Here is a 13,901-nt window from a genome sequence, read left to right on the forward strand (position 1 = left end):
GAAACACGGAAATAAAGAACATAAAATACAGAAAAAGAAGTCACATATTCCTTATCTCTCTCTTCCACACAATTTCCCCCTTGTAATATGTGACTGATTTTTATCAAATTTCTATGGACTTACACACTGTTCAAAATCAGTTAATATTTCTATACACTGATATCAAGTTCACCATCCCTCTCTAATACATTCCAGCCTTTTCTCTGAAGAATCATCATTTTAATAGCATCTTCTGTAGGCAATATTTTGATAGGGACCGTCGAACTATTCTGGTTACGGGTACGATTACACAGGCTAGATGTATTAGCAATAGGATAATATCACTGACTCGTGATAAGTCCAGACCATAAAAATGGCTTCCTCCAACTCTCTTGGAAATAGTCATCACAGAACAGATTGGCATTTGGTGGCCATAAAAATACAAAGATAAATCAACAAAGATGACAATCTAGGGAAACTGAGGTACAACATTACACTCTCCTCAATATTCAATAATTATATTTGAATTATTGAATTACCTCCCCCTGGATACCCGAGAGGTCTTGGCACTATAATTTTGACCAACCTGATGTGAAGCAAATAAATCAAAAATAAAACTAGAAAATGCAGAACTTATGGCAAAGGTGGGTCTCTTCCTGACAATCCCAGAGTTATCAGCGGTACAGAGGCCCTCCTCTCGGCCAGAGAATCCAGGCTGAGATGGACCGTTCACTGTGTTAGGGGGTCTGCGCTCATTTGTGCACTTAACTCAGCTTCTGCGTCTATAGGGAGTAGCGGTGCTCGACACAGCCCCATACTAGGAGGGGCACTCCGAGTCTGTCGGGGATTCCAAAGGAGGGAAAGAGTGGGGCCCGGAGTAGCTCTACCTGTCCCCTCCGATAGAACAGGAGTTGGTACCGGGATCCAGAAAGGATTTCTGAGCAGAATAGGCACAGTTAGACCATGAAGGCAGGCAAACCCCAGACTTTAGAGGCTTGATCTCAACACTGCACTGTCCTTTGAGAATGCCCAGATAACAAGTAAGAAAAGGGGATACAGGGCTGGAGACTGCCAGTGCCGAGACTGTGTCTCTATCTTGGAGATTTCCTAAAAATGGGCAATCAGAGCCATTCCCACAGAAGAATTTCAAAGCTAAAGCATCAAATCATGATTTGTTCCCAGACATCCATAAAGCAATAATTGCCCAATTTAACAACTTCCATCCCAAATTTTAAACATACACCTGTTCTCTCTATTCCACACAAATTGAAGCAGGGAAGTCTGAGAGGAATAAAAAACTTTACCTTTGTGATTCCACTCCCATGTGCTGGTTTCATTCCGTCACTCTGGGACCTCAGGAAAGTTGGAGTCATCTCATTTCTCAATTTTTGGAGAAATTATAATTATGGTTCCGGGAAAAACAAGGGAGACTCTCGTCCATTCATTCAATCTCCTAACTGGAAGTGAATAATTTCAGAGATTAACGGAAAAGAAAACCACATGTTTATTGGAAATGACTTAGGGCATCCCTCACTAAGGAGTGACTTTCTGTTGGAATACACGGGAGCCACCTGGCAGTGGCTGCTAAAGATCTAACCCAGAATGGATCTCCTCTCCTGAGGGGATGGAACAAGGAGATCGAGACAGTGGCTGTTCTCTGACATCTCTGACTGAGAGGCCGTTGCATTGTCTCACTTCCCTCCTCTTCCCTCTGCCTCCGACTTCTCTCATCCCCAGTCCCCAACACCTGTGTCAGCAAAGGCTGCCTGCGACTCCTTCAGAGGCTATGATCCACAGCTGTGGAGGCTTTCGGAGAACTGATCTGTCCTTTAACAACAAATTTCAAAAGAAAAATTTCCCCTAGCTTTCCCCCAAGAACCTGGACATAGTCTTCCAGTATATAATCACTGTTCATATTTACACAATCAGGCAGATGGCTATGATTCTATCTCGATTACTTTGAATATGATTTTGAATTTAAAAAAAAAATTAAATAGTCTTGCACAAAGCAAGAAATTTTCCATGAAAATAATGCTTCCCCAGAGGATGAAGAGACATGAACTGAAGCAGGGAAGACTGACAGGTATAAGAAATTTACCTCCAATAGGCTGTTTTTATTTCCATCACACTGCAGCCTCAGCAGAGTCACAGTCATCTCATTTCAAAGCTGATGGGGAAATATGAATCATGGTTCCAGGGAAATCTCACTAGTCCCATCTCCTAACTAGAAGTAAATAATTTCAGAGATTGACTGAAAAGAAAAGACGCTTACATGAAACTAAGTTGTCACTCACTGGAAGTGACTTTCCAATCCAAGAGTTTCTCTTTCTTTAAGTAGAAATTGGACTGCAGTATTCAGGCCTTTTAGGAAAGGATACATGGCCATTGAGAAGTATCATACTGATATTGTAGTCCAGTTCAAATGCTTTTCAAAGGATGGAAGCCAAGGGAGCGGAAGGTCTATTCACAATTCAAAAGGCAAAATAAATACCATGTGGATGTATTCGAATCGTTGTTCAAGGGAAAAAAGGAAAGATGAACTTTTAGAAAATTTCACAACTGGTGAAAAAAGAATCTATTTAAGGATGGCAAAGTAGAAGGGATTTTACATTTCATTTTTCTGAAATAATCGAGGTCACCCATATTGTGTTTTCATTTTCCCCCTCTTTCTGAGAGTTCACTTCATGGCTTTCCTGATTACTTACCCCTCTGTCTATCAATCAACAAGAATTACAGGACTTCCGGCCAAGATGGCGGAGAGGAAATACACTGCTGTGTAACCTCCGTGTTTTTCTCTCACTATCCATTTCATTTCATGCCTCTGAATTAATGCTCGACTGAAAAAAAACATACAATTACTTACCAAGAGAAACCATCCTTGAGACTCGTCAAGAAAGGTCTGTTTTTGCGCGAGGCCGGGGACTGTTTTTAGATTGGAAGCAGTCTGGGGGCAGCAGCTGCAGCAAGAGCACAGAAAGCAGCTCAGAGCGGAGCAGAGCGGAGAGGGGGTGGGGCGTGATCGCAGCCGTCTCTGAGGGGAGAGCTTTGCTACAGGACCGGATACTTTGCTCTGGCAGCAAGTCAGCAGCTCAGCAGAGAAGCTAAAAACACCGGGAGTGAAGAATACAACCCCAAACAGCTGGAGTCGCTCGGGACCTGGCCACCCCTCCCCCACAGTGTCTCAGCACGCTCTCGGATCTCAGAGCGCAGACCCAGCACAGCCATCGCTCTCCTATTAGGGCCTCACTACTGCCCGCAGTCTGTAGAAAAAGCTTGGCAACACTACCCAGCCCCTCCCCCAAAGAAAGCAGCCTCCATTCAAGGATTTTTTTTCTTCTGTTTCTTTGATAGTTTGTCTTTGATCATTAGACAGAATGAGCAAGAAGCTGAAAAAGAATTTAACCCTTGACAGTTTCTATACAGATAAAGAGCAGACTCCAAATCCTGAGGAGACTAAAAACAAACAGTCCCCAGGTGAATCCCCAAAGGAGGAGATCATATGTTCCTCAGCACAGATGAATCTCATGGAGGAAATTAAAAAGGCTCTCACAAGGGAGCTAGAAGAAAAATGGGGAAAGGAGAGGGAGGCTTTGCAAAAGGGGAAGGAGGCTTGGCAAAAGGAGAAGGAGGCTTTGCAAAAGGAGAGGGAGTCTTGGCAAAAGCAGAGTGAGGCTCTGCAAAAGGAGAGGGAGGCTTGGCAAAAGAGCCTGGAGAAGTCAGTTAAAGAGAGAGTGGATAAAGAAACCAAATCTTTGAAAAATAGGATTGGTGAACTGGAAAACAAAATTGACGAAATGGAAAAAAATTCCACAGAACAAAAGAACTCAATGGGACAATTAGAAAAAGATCTTAAAAAAGTGAGGGAAGAAAATACCTCACTGAAAATCAGGGTCGAACAAATGGAATTGAATGACTCGAGGAGACAAGAAGAATCAGTCAAGCAAATCCAAAAAAATCAAACAATGGAAAAGAATGTGAAATATCTTCTGGGGAAGACAACAGACCTGGAAAACAGATCCAGGAGAGACAACCTGAGAATTATCGGACTCCCAGAAAAGTATGATGAAAAAAAGAGCCTGGACACTATTTTCCAGGAAATTATCAAAGAGAACTGCCCAGAAGTCAGAGAAACAGAGGGTAAAATAGACATTGAAAGAATTCTTCGATCCCCTACTGAAAGGGATCCTAAAATCAAAACACCAAGAAATATAGTGGCCAAATGCCAGAACCCTCAGACGAAGGAAAAAATACTGCAAGCAGCTAGAAAAACCTAATTCAAGTATCGAGGAGCCACAATAAGGATCACCCAGGATCTGGCAGCATCCACATTAAAGGATCGAAGGGCCTGGAATATGATATTCCGAAAGGCTAAGGAACTTGGTATGCAACCAAAAATAACTTACCCAGCGAGAATGAGCATCTTTTTCCAGGGAAGAAGATGGACATTCAACGAAGTAAGCGAATTTCACCTATTTTTGATGAAAAAGCCAGAACTTAACAAAAAATTTGATTTACAAGTACAGAACTCAAGAGAAATCTAAAAAGGTAAAGATTAATCTTGGGAACTATATTTCGGCTATAAAGATGTATAAAGAATACATGTATACCTTGTTCGAGAAACTAGATGTAGAAAGGACATTGTACCAGAAAAAGGGGAAAGTGGGGGTACTACATTTCATGAAGAGGCAAAGAAAACCTATTATATCTGAGAGAAAGAATGGAGAGGGATGAATATAGTGAGTATTTTACTGCTTTCAGAATTGGCATTAAGAGAAAAATTTTAGACATATTCAATCTATGGTGAAACTTCTCCCACCTCATTGAAAAGTGAGAAGGGAAAAGTGAAAAGGGAAGGAATAAGCTAAGTGGAAGGGAATACGGTAACTGGGAGGAAGAGGGTAAGATAGGGGGACGAACTCTAGGGGGGGGGAGGGATACTAAAAAAGGGAGGGCTGTGAGAAGCAAGTGGTGCTCACAAGCTTAATACTGGGAAGGGGGGTAAGGGAGTAAGAAGGGAGAAAAGCATAAACCGGGTTAACAAGATGGCAAGTAATACAGAATTGGTCATTTTAACCATAAATGTGAATGGGGTAAACTCCTCTATAAAGAGGAAGCGGTTAGCAGAATGGATTAAAAGCCAGAATCCTACAATATGTTGTTTACAGGAAACACACCTGAAGCGGGGAGATACATGCAGGTTAAAGGTAAAAGGTTGGAGCAAAACCTACTATGCTTCAGGTGAAGCCAAAAAAGCAGGGGTAGCCATCCTGATCTCAGATCAGGCTAAAGCAAAAATTGATCTAATCAAAAGAGATAAGGAAGGGCACTATATCTTGCTAAAGGGTAGAATGAATAATGGAGCAGTATCTATATTAAACATATATGCACCAAGTAGTGTAGCATCTAAATTCTTAAAAGAGAAATTAAGAGAGCTGCAAGAAGAAATAGACAGTAAAACTATAATAGTGGGAGATCTCAACCTTGCACTCTCAGAATTAGATAAATCAAACCACAAAATAAATAAGAAAGAAGTCAAAGAGATAAATAGAATACTAGAAAAATTAGATGTGATAGATCTCTGGAGAAAATGTAATGGGGACAGCAAGGAGTACACCTTCTTTTCAGCAGTTCATGGAACTTATACAAAAATTGACCATATATTAGGACATAAAAACCTCAAACTCAAATGCAGTAAGGCAGAAATAGTGAATGCATCCTTTTCAGACCACGATGCATTGAAAATTACATTCAATAAAAAGCCACGGGAAAATAGACCAAAAAATATTTGGAAACTAAATAATCTCATACTAAAGAATGATTGGGTGAAACAGCAAATTATAGACATAATTAATAACTTCATCCAAGAAAACGATAATAATGAGACATCATATCAAAATGTATGGGATGCAGCCAAAGCGGTAATAAGGGGAAATCTCATATCTCTAGAGGCCTATTTGTATAAAATAGAGAAAGAGAAGGTCAATGAATTGGGCTTGCAACTAAAAATGCTAGAAAAGGAACAAATTAAAAACCCCCAGTCAAACACTAAACTTGAAATTCAAAAAATAAAAGGAGAGATCAATAAAATTGAAAGTAAAAAAACTATTGAATTAATTAATAAAACTAAGAGTTGGTTCTATGAAAAAACCAACAAAATAGACAAACCCTTAGTAAATCTGATTAAAAAAGGGAAAGAGGAAAATCAAATTGTTAGTCTTAAAAATGAAAAGGGAGAACTCACCACTAATGAAGAGGAAATTAGAGCAATAATTAGGAGTTACTTTGCCCAACTTTACGCCAATAAATTCGACAACTTAAATGAAATAGAAGAATACCTCCAAAAATATAGCTTGCCCAAACTAACAGAGGAAGAAGTAAATATCCTAAACACTCCTATCTCAGAAAAAGAAATAGAACAAACTATCAATCAACTCCCTAAGAAAAAAATCCCCAGGACTAGATGGATTTACATCTGAATTCTATCAAACATTTAAAGATCAATTAACTCCAATGCTAAATAAACTATTTGAAAAAGTAGGGATTGAAGGAGTCCTACCAAATTCCTTTTTTGACACAGATATGGTACTGATACCTAAACCAGGTAGGCTGAAAACAGAGAAAGAAAATTATAAACCAATCTCCCTAATGAATATTGATGCTAAAATCTTAAATAAAATATTAGCAAAAAGATTACAGAAAATCATCCCCAGGATAATACACTATGACCAAGTAGGATTTATACCAGGAATGCAGGGCTGGTTCAATATTAGGAAAACTATTAACATAATTGACTATATCAACAACCAACCAAACAAAAATCATATGATCATCTCAATAGATGCAGAAAAAGCATTTGATAAAATCCAACAGCCATTCCTAATAAAAACACTTGAGAGCATAGGAATAAAAGGACTTTTCCTTAAAATAGTTAGGAGCATATATTTAAAACCTTCAGTAAGCATCATATGCAATGGGGAAAAACTGGAACCATTCCCAGTAAGATCTGGAGTGAAGCAAGGTTGCCCACTATCACCATTATTATTCAATATTGTATTAGAAACACTAGTCTCTGCAATAAGAGTTGAGAAAGAGATTAAAGGAATTAGAGTAGGCAATGAGGAAACCAAACTATCACTCTTTGCAGATGATATGATGGTATACCTAGAAAACCCCAGAGATTCTACTAAAAAGCTATTAGAAATAATTCATAATTTTAGCAAAGTAGCAGGATACAAAATAAATCCCGATAAATCCTCAGCATTCTTATACATCACCAACAAAATCCAAGAGCAAGAGATACAAAGAGAAATTCCATTCAAAATAACTGTTGATGGCATAAAATATTTGGGAATCTACCTACCAAAGGAAAGTCAGGAATTATTTGAGACAGCTACTCGGGGTCTTTGCATACCTGTGGCCATTTGCATTTGAATGTCCAACCTTCTGAAGTTGTGGGAAAAATTTGATGTCAAATTAAATTTCAGAAAAACTAGTCTGCACTTAGAAGCAGTCAGACTCTGATATAATCACTGCACAATCCCCAAAACCAGGGTACTCCTGATCATGACAGTTTAGAAACACTGAAGGACTACAATAGATGAGGTGGGAATACGCGCATATTTGTCTTACAAGAGGATAAATAACTTTGGATAATTGTTCACCACTTAAGGTATCTCTGACAAAGGCCAGGATCAAATTCCTGGATCACTGCCTCAAATTAGGGAAAAGGGATATAAGGGGACCAATAGTAAAACATGCTTTTCATGTCCATGCCAGAAGATTTTGAACTCAAATCTCTGTATGAGAGACATATTTTCAAACATGGATCATTTCATGCATTTTTAAATTATGTTTGTCACAATGATGTTTCCTTTAATTTATTTTTTTTATTATTTTTTTTCCTTTACTTTAGAGATCAAGACCATATAAAGATAAAAATTTTAAAATAAAAGTGTTGATATTCCTAATAAGATATTAGATAATATAACAGGAAAATTGAAAGTGAGCATCAGAGAAATTTGTTATGCTTACAGGTGGGATAGAAAGTGAAATAAATTGAATGTTTAGTTTGTGTGCAGCACCTGCCTTGTATCCATGAAGAAAGGAATGAAATTGCAGGCAACGAAATGGAAAGATAGAAAGTGGAGATAATTTGTTAAGTACTATGGACAGAGCATGCCCATTCACAGGGGATGAATTCTAGTTTCAGCTGCTGGAATTTGGGGCAAGTCACTCAGCTGTTCTGAACTCATGGCCTTACTCATGCACTCAACAAGAAAGAAGGCATTTCCTGTGTTGTAGCTGGTTTATTGTGAACCTCCAGTATAATTACGCATGAAGTTCGTTGTAAATGAAATTATCTTTGAGATGTGGGAGCCAATGGGATTTGAAAATGATTGGGCCTGCCTAGTATTTTTCTCTCCACCTGGGAAAATAGAAAATAACTGATTTTGTGTTCGACTGTTGAGGGAGGGGTATATAAATATGTGTGTGTGTGTGTGTGTGTGTGTGTGTGTGTATCTATAGTGTCAGTATTTGTGTTATTCTTTGTTTATTTGTTTTTCAGAAGGAGAAATCAGACTTGAAAAGAAGAAAAGCATTGTAAAGCTAAGACTTTCTCTAGCAAAAATTCACCCAACAATGATTCATGAGTGATGATGGTCCCAGTGATTTCACTTGGAAATAAATCTGTCCCAGACATAAGAAAATTCCAACTTGGGATAAGCATTATGACTGGAAGTAATGGGCAAAGGCTTTTATAAAGAGAGCTCCTCCTCCTACACATCAAAAAAATTATACTGGAGAAAAACCTTGTAAAAGCTTTCAATGTGAAAAGGCTTTCAGATCTAATGCAAAACATGCAGAACATAACAAAATTCACATATGAGAGAAACCTTATGAATGTAACAAATGTGGAAAGACTTGTAAAAGGGCCAGTGGTTTTATCCAACTTAAGAAAAAGCACCCTGATGAGAACACTTATGAATGTAATCAATGTGGAAAGACTTTGACCCAGAAGAATGCTCTTGTTCAACCTCAGAGGATTCACACAGGACAGAAACCTTATGCATGCAATCAGTGTTGAAAGAGAGTTGGAGAAAAGGGAGCTCTTACTCGACATCAGAGAATCCACACTGGAGAGAAACCTTATAAATGCAACCAGTGTGAAAGTTTGTTACTGGAAGGTTGGTTTTATTAAACTGATTTGAAACTGGAGAGAAACCTTAAGAAGGGAATCATCGCCTTCCAGACTAAGTCAGTTCTTCTTTACCAACACATAATTCATGGCAGATACAAGAATCTTATTTCTCGGGATGAGGAAAGGCATTGAAAAGAAGTAAAATGCATCTTAGCAGAATGGTCACCCTGGGTACAAGCCACCTATCGACTCAATATGAGAAACTTTTTGCCAGGAATCAGCTCATCCTGTGCTCAAAAAATTTATAATGAATACAAACCTTAAGGATGTAACTTGTCCAATTACCTAAACAGACTCCAGCAGCTCCCCAGCTCTTCTGTTCCCTTGCAAGGTGCAAGACAAAAGGTGCCCAGGAAAAATGCCTCAGTCAGCAGCTTTCGTGCTCTTTGGTTTCAAGCCCTGGCAGTGTGCAGAATTCCAGGCTTCGGCCAAAGAGTGTCCCAGCTTCAGGGAGGATCCCAGGTTTTGCTGAACAGTTCCAACTCATCCAGGATTCACACAGACCTGGCCATCCATATCTATGTCAATACATGGCTGCCTTGGGCAGCAAAGGGGTGGCAAGGGATTGGTGCCAACAGGAGGCATGGGAAGATGCGAGGGAGAGGCATAAGACAGAATGGGCCTCAGAGGGTCAAGATAAGCAGCATTACCCCTTCATCCAAGTTGGGGATGAACAGCTCTTTGACACTGTACCCCTTACTTTCCCGAGACCTGCTGGTGTGGCAAAGGTCTGAGACAACAAACAGGGCCCTGGGGAATCTGCCCACCTGTGTGTTGGCAGACTCAACCAAGCTCTTGATGCCCACTGTGGGTATCCCCATGACTCCTGTTGGAGAGGTCTCCTTGCTGATACAGGGGCATGAGGTGCTGCTGTAGTTGGGGCTGGCTCCATACTCAGGTTTTAAACACTTCTGCCTTCCCCTTTGGGTGTGGGCTTCAGATGCTATTGACATCGGGTTACTTATCAGTGTCCCCCCTACTGTTGTACAACTAGGTTAATCTAAATCCCTAGTTGGCAATTATTCATCCTCTCCAAGCAGTTAATGCTACTATAATACCTCAAGTCCCTGTTGCCCCAAACCCCCACACTCTACTTACCTTCTACCACCCTGGGCCAGTCACTTTATGGAAATGTGACTCAGCAGTAGCTGCTTTTCATTCTCAGTTGCCCCTGAAAGCAGGGAGGGATGATCATGCCTCTGTCCTTTGCAGGAATTCACTGAGTCACCATCTATTTCTTGCAGATATTACAACAAGGCGTGATCTTTAACCTTTTCAGGACTCAGTCCTCCTCCAGTGTGTTGATGATTTCCTTTGTTCTTGCAGGAAGACATTTCTCTTAGGGATGCTGTGGAACTGCTGAGGGGTTTAGAGGTCACAAGGTACCTAGGAACAAACTCCAGTTTGCCCTCTCCTCTGTAAAGGACGTCCTACCTCTGGCCTTTGCCCCAGACTGGTCCAACTTAAAGGAGCACTCAGCTTTCTGCACCTCACCCCAAACATTGGCTCTGTGCCTTCCTGAGTCTCCCAGGTTACTCTCCTCTCTGGATCCCTGACTTCTCAGCTTTGCCGTTGCACTTTATGAATACCTAAATCTTGATGTCCTCAATGCTTGGCTTTTCCCCATAAGCTCAAAACATCTTGGATTCTTGAAGTCTGCCTTCCAACAGTCCTGAACTTCAGTCCTCCCCAACTATTTGCTCTCATCCATTTTATTTGTCTCTGAGAAATGAGGGAACAGACTTGGTTTATTAGCACAGAAATAGGGGGAAAGCTTCTGTGACATGGGATATTATAATAAAGCTTTAGATGATAAGGTAAAGGCCTCCCAGGCTGCCTCCATGCAGTAGAGGTCACAGGAGCCCTAGTCTCCACCACTGAGGACATTATCTCAACTTTTCCTAAATGGCTCCTGTTCCCTATGCTGCTGAAACTCCACACTACTATGAACTCATCCCCCTCTCAGCACTGTCCTCGAGCAGGCTGGCCACCCTGGAAGGGCCCATCAGACATGGAAACCTAATCAATCCTTCCCCCTTTCTACGCCATGGATGGGCATCAGACCATGACTGTGCAAGTTATCTGGATGTCTGATTTTCTCCCTGGGAGCACCTGAGGGGAACCCCCTCAGAGGGAGCCGACTTGGACCAGGATCTGATGCATCTGCCCCAGAAGTGAGGAAGGAAGTTTGGTCGCTGCTTAGGGCATCCCCCTATCATAGAAGTGCCTCAAATTTCATCACTCCCGGACGGCCATTCAGCCCAACAAGCTGAACTCGGGGCAGTAGTCAGGATCGTCAGTTAAGAAAAGACAAAAGGATGAATATCTGCACCCAGAGCAGGTATGCCTTTGGATTCAGGGTGCTAGGGAAACATCAGGGCTTCCTCCTCAGGACAGTCCATTAAAAACCAAAAACAAGGATCTCAAATAATGGACTGTTTATTGCTTCCCCAGGACATGGAAGTAACGATACTTCCTGGGCACAGCTGAGAAAACAACTTCCATGACCAAACAAATGACTGCACTGACCAAACAGCTGAAACACCAGGGGTAACTCTCCAGACGCTGAAAGGCAAACCTTCTAGAGCAGAAGTCTATATGGAACTTATGCTTTGCCCCAAAAGTACAAATTTTATCCATCTCAGCCTGAAGGTGGAAGGGAGAAGTTGGCTGGGGCCAGAAGAGAATACTTATCACAGAGCAAGAAAAGCTTCCAAATGAGGGGTGTTAACTTCTTAGGACTACAATTGATCCAATGGATTCGTGATTCTCCTAAGAACTCATTTCTCCCTCCATTATACCTCTCTTCAGTCAACCATTGAGGACCCAACAAGTAGGGGGAGTAGCCCAAAACCCTGGTGAGGGAAGTTTCCCAGGGCTGCCATCACCTCCTGTGAGATGAGTCCCAGCTCCCCCAAGCACAAGGTATCCAAGCCTCTGAAGCCAGCTTGGGGCCAGTTTCCTCTCCAAGAAGTTCCCTTTCAAATCTGGCAAATGGACTTCATTCCATTACCAGCTGCCCATGGTTCCAAATATGCTTTGGGGAGAGTCTGTATACTTTCCTGGTGGGTGGCAGAGTTCCCCTCATATTGCCACAGCTTCCAAGTTAGCAAAAAATCCTCTTAGAAAAAAATCATCCCAGACCCACATGGGACAAAATGCAGAAGCTCTTTGTGTGGTCGCAAAGAACTGGAAAATAATTAGATGTCTATCAGTTGGGGAATGACCGAACAACTTGTGGTACATGAAGGCAATGGAATGTTATTGTTCTGTAAAAATGATGAACGAGTTGGTTTTGCAAAGGCCTGGAGTTACATAACCTGAGGCTGAGCCAAACAAGCCGAACTAGAAATACATTGTACACAGTAACAGTCAGAATGCGTGATGATCACTATGAAAGCCTTGGTCCTTATCACAGGTTCAGGGATACAAAGCAATCTCAACAGACTTTGAACAGAAAATGCCATCTGCATCCACACAAATAACTAAGGAGACTGAATATAAATCAACCCATGCTATGTTCTCTACTTTTTACTTTTTTTTTTTAATCTCTTCATTGGTTTTGCACTTTTCTCTGCGTTTTCTTTCCTTAGAACATTCATAAAGTCATGTTTATTAAGAATAAATAAATTTACTAGGAAAAAAAAGAGAAAAAGCATTCCATTATATAGGGTTCTTAAAGAAATACATAGTAATAGATGGACCCATTTTTACAAAAGTTTCATTATTTAAGGTGTTTTCATCCTGGTCAATCAGTCAGCATAAACATTGTGCTGAGTTTCCATGCCATTCATCAAGGATGGAAAAAAGAGTTATCTTCTATTATCACATGTACTTTATTGAAATGGAAATTTATTGTTATATATTTTGAATCCTCCTTGATGTTCTGCTGGGCACATGCTAATATTTTGTTTTATTTTGTTTTTATTATTTAGTTTCCTTTTCTATCTTTTTTCTATTCTGTTTCTTCTTATTGTGTATTTAGTTCAATAAATAAAAAAAAATATAAACAGAAAAAAAAAAAAAGAAAAAAGAGTTAATGGGAGTTAAAAGAGAATTTAAAACTCCCTTATTAAATTCATAAAAGAGCTAGGTAGGAGGAAGGTAGGTCCTAATGAGATAATATCAGGACTCCTGATACAACTATACCCATGGGAAGAGGGGGGAGGAAGCATAGCAACTTAATGCTCCCTCCCATAGAACTCTATTGTGTTGGCTCAGACAATATCAGAGTAACTTGTCTCTCAGTCCCATTCTTTAGAAATCTCAACTGAGGCTCAGCTCCTAATCCAGTCCTGTGCTTGGGTCTGAGGGAATCCCTGAAAGCCTTCCTTGGAGCCATGGTGGAAAGGTCCCTTTTTGAGTCCTGCTCACCACTCCCACTTCAGCTAAACTCAAGGTTGTGTACTTTTGATGCCATCAGTCACATCCTAAATAAGCAATACCACCTGTTAGACAGCAGAACCTAAAGGACACCATTGGATTTGCAAGTTCAGGTCACCAGGAGGTTCTGCAATCCAGGTAGGTGGTCCTGTTCCCAAACTCCTGGACCTCTCCAGATTGAGAAGCCAGTTGTCCTGGTCTGTTTCATAGAGCTTATGTAAAGGAAGCAGCCAGTGCCCCCAGTCATTATTTCTATCCCCCTTCTCCTCACGCTCCCAAAGTAATCTTTAGAAGAAAAATTACCCATGTGAAAAAAGCATACATTAATCCGGAACTAATG

The 13,901-nt window shown here is 40.6% G+C and overlaps 2 protein-coding genes across 12 annotated transcripts in view; one reads left to right on the top strand and one right to left on the bottom strand.

The window, feature by feature from the left end:
* Nucleotides 1-13,901, bottom strand: part of LOC127556953 (zinc finger protein 8-like) — a 187,277-nt gene that overhangs the window by 103,809 nt on the left and 69,567 nt on the right. The window lies entirely within an intron of this gene.
* Nucleotides 1-13,901, top strand: part of LOC127556938 (zinc finger protein 260-like) — an 88,136-nt gene that overhangs the window by 64,115 nt on the left and 10,120 nt on the right. The gene's annotated exons all lie outside the window — the stretch shown is intronic.

Source organism: Antechinus flavipes, chromosome 3, assembly GCF_016432865.1.
Source record: "Antechinus flavipes isolate AdamAnt ecotype Samford, QLD, Australia chromosome 3, AdamAnt_v2, whole genome shotgun sequence".
Lineage (NCBI taxonomy): Eukaryota > Metazoa > Chordata > Mammalia > Dasyuromorphia > Dasyuridae > Antechinus > Antechinus flavipes.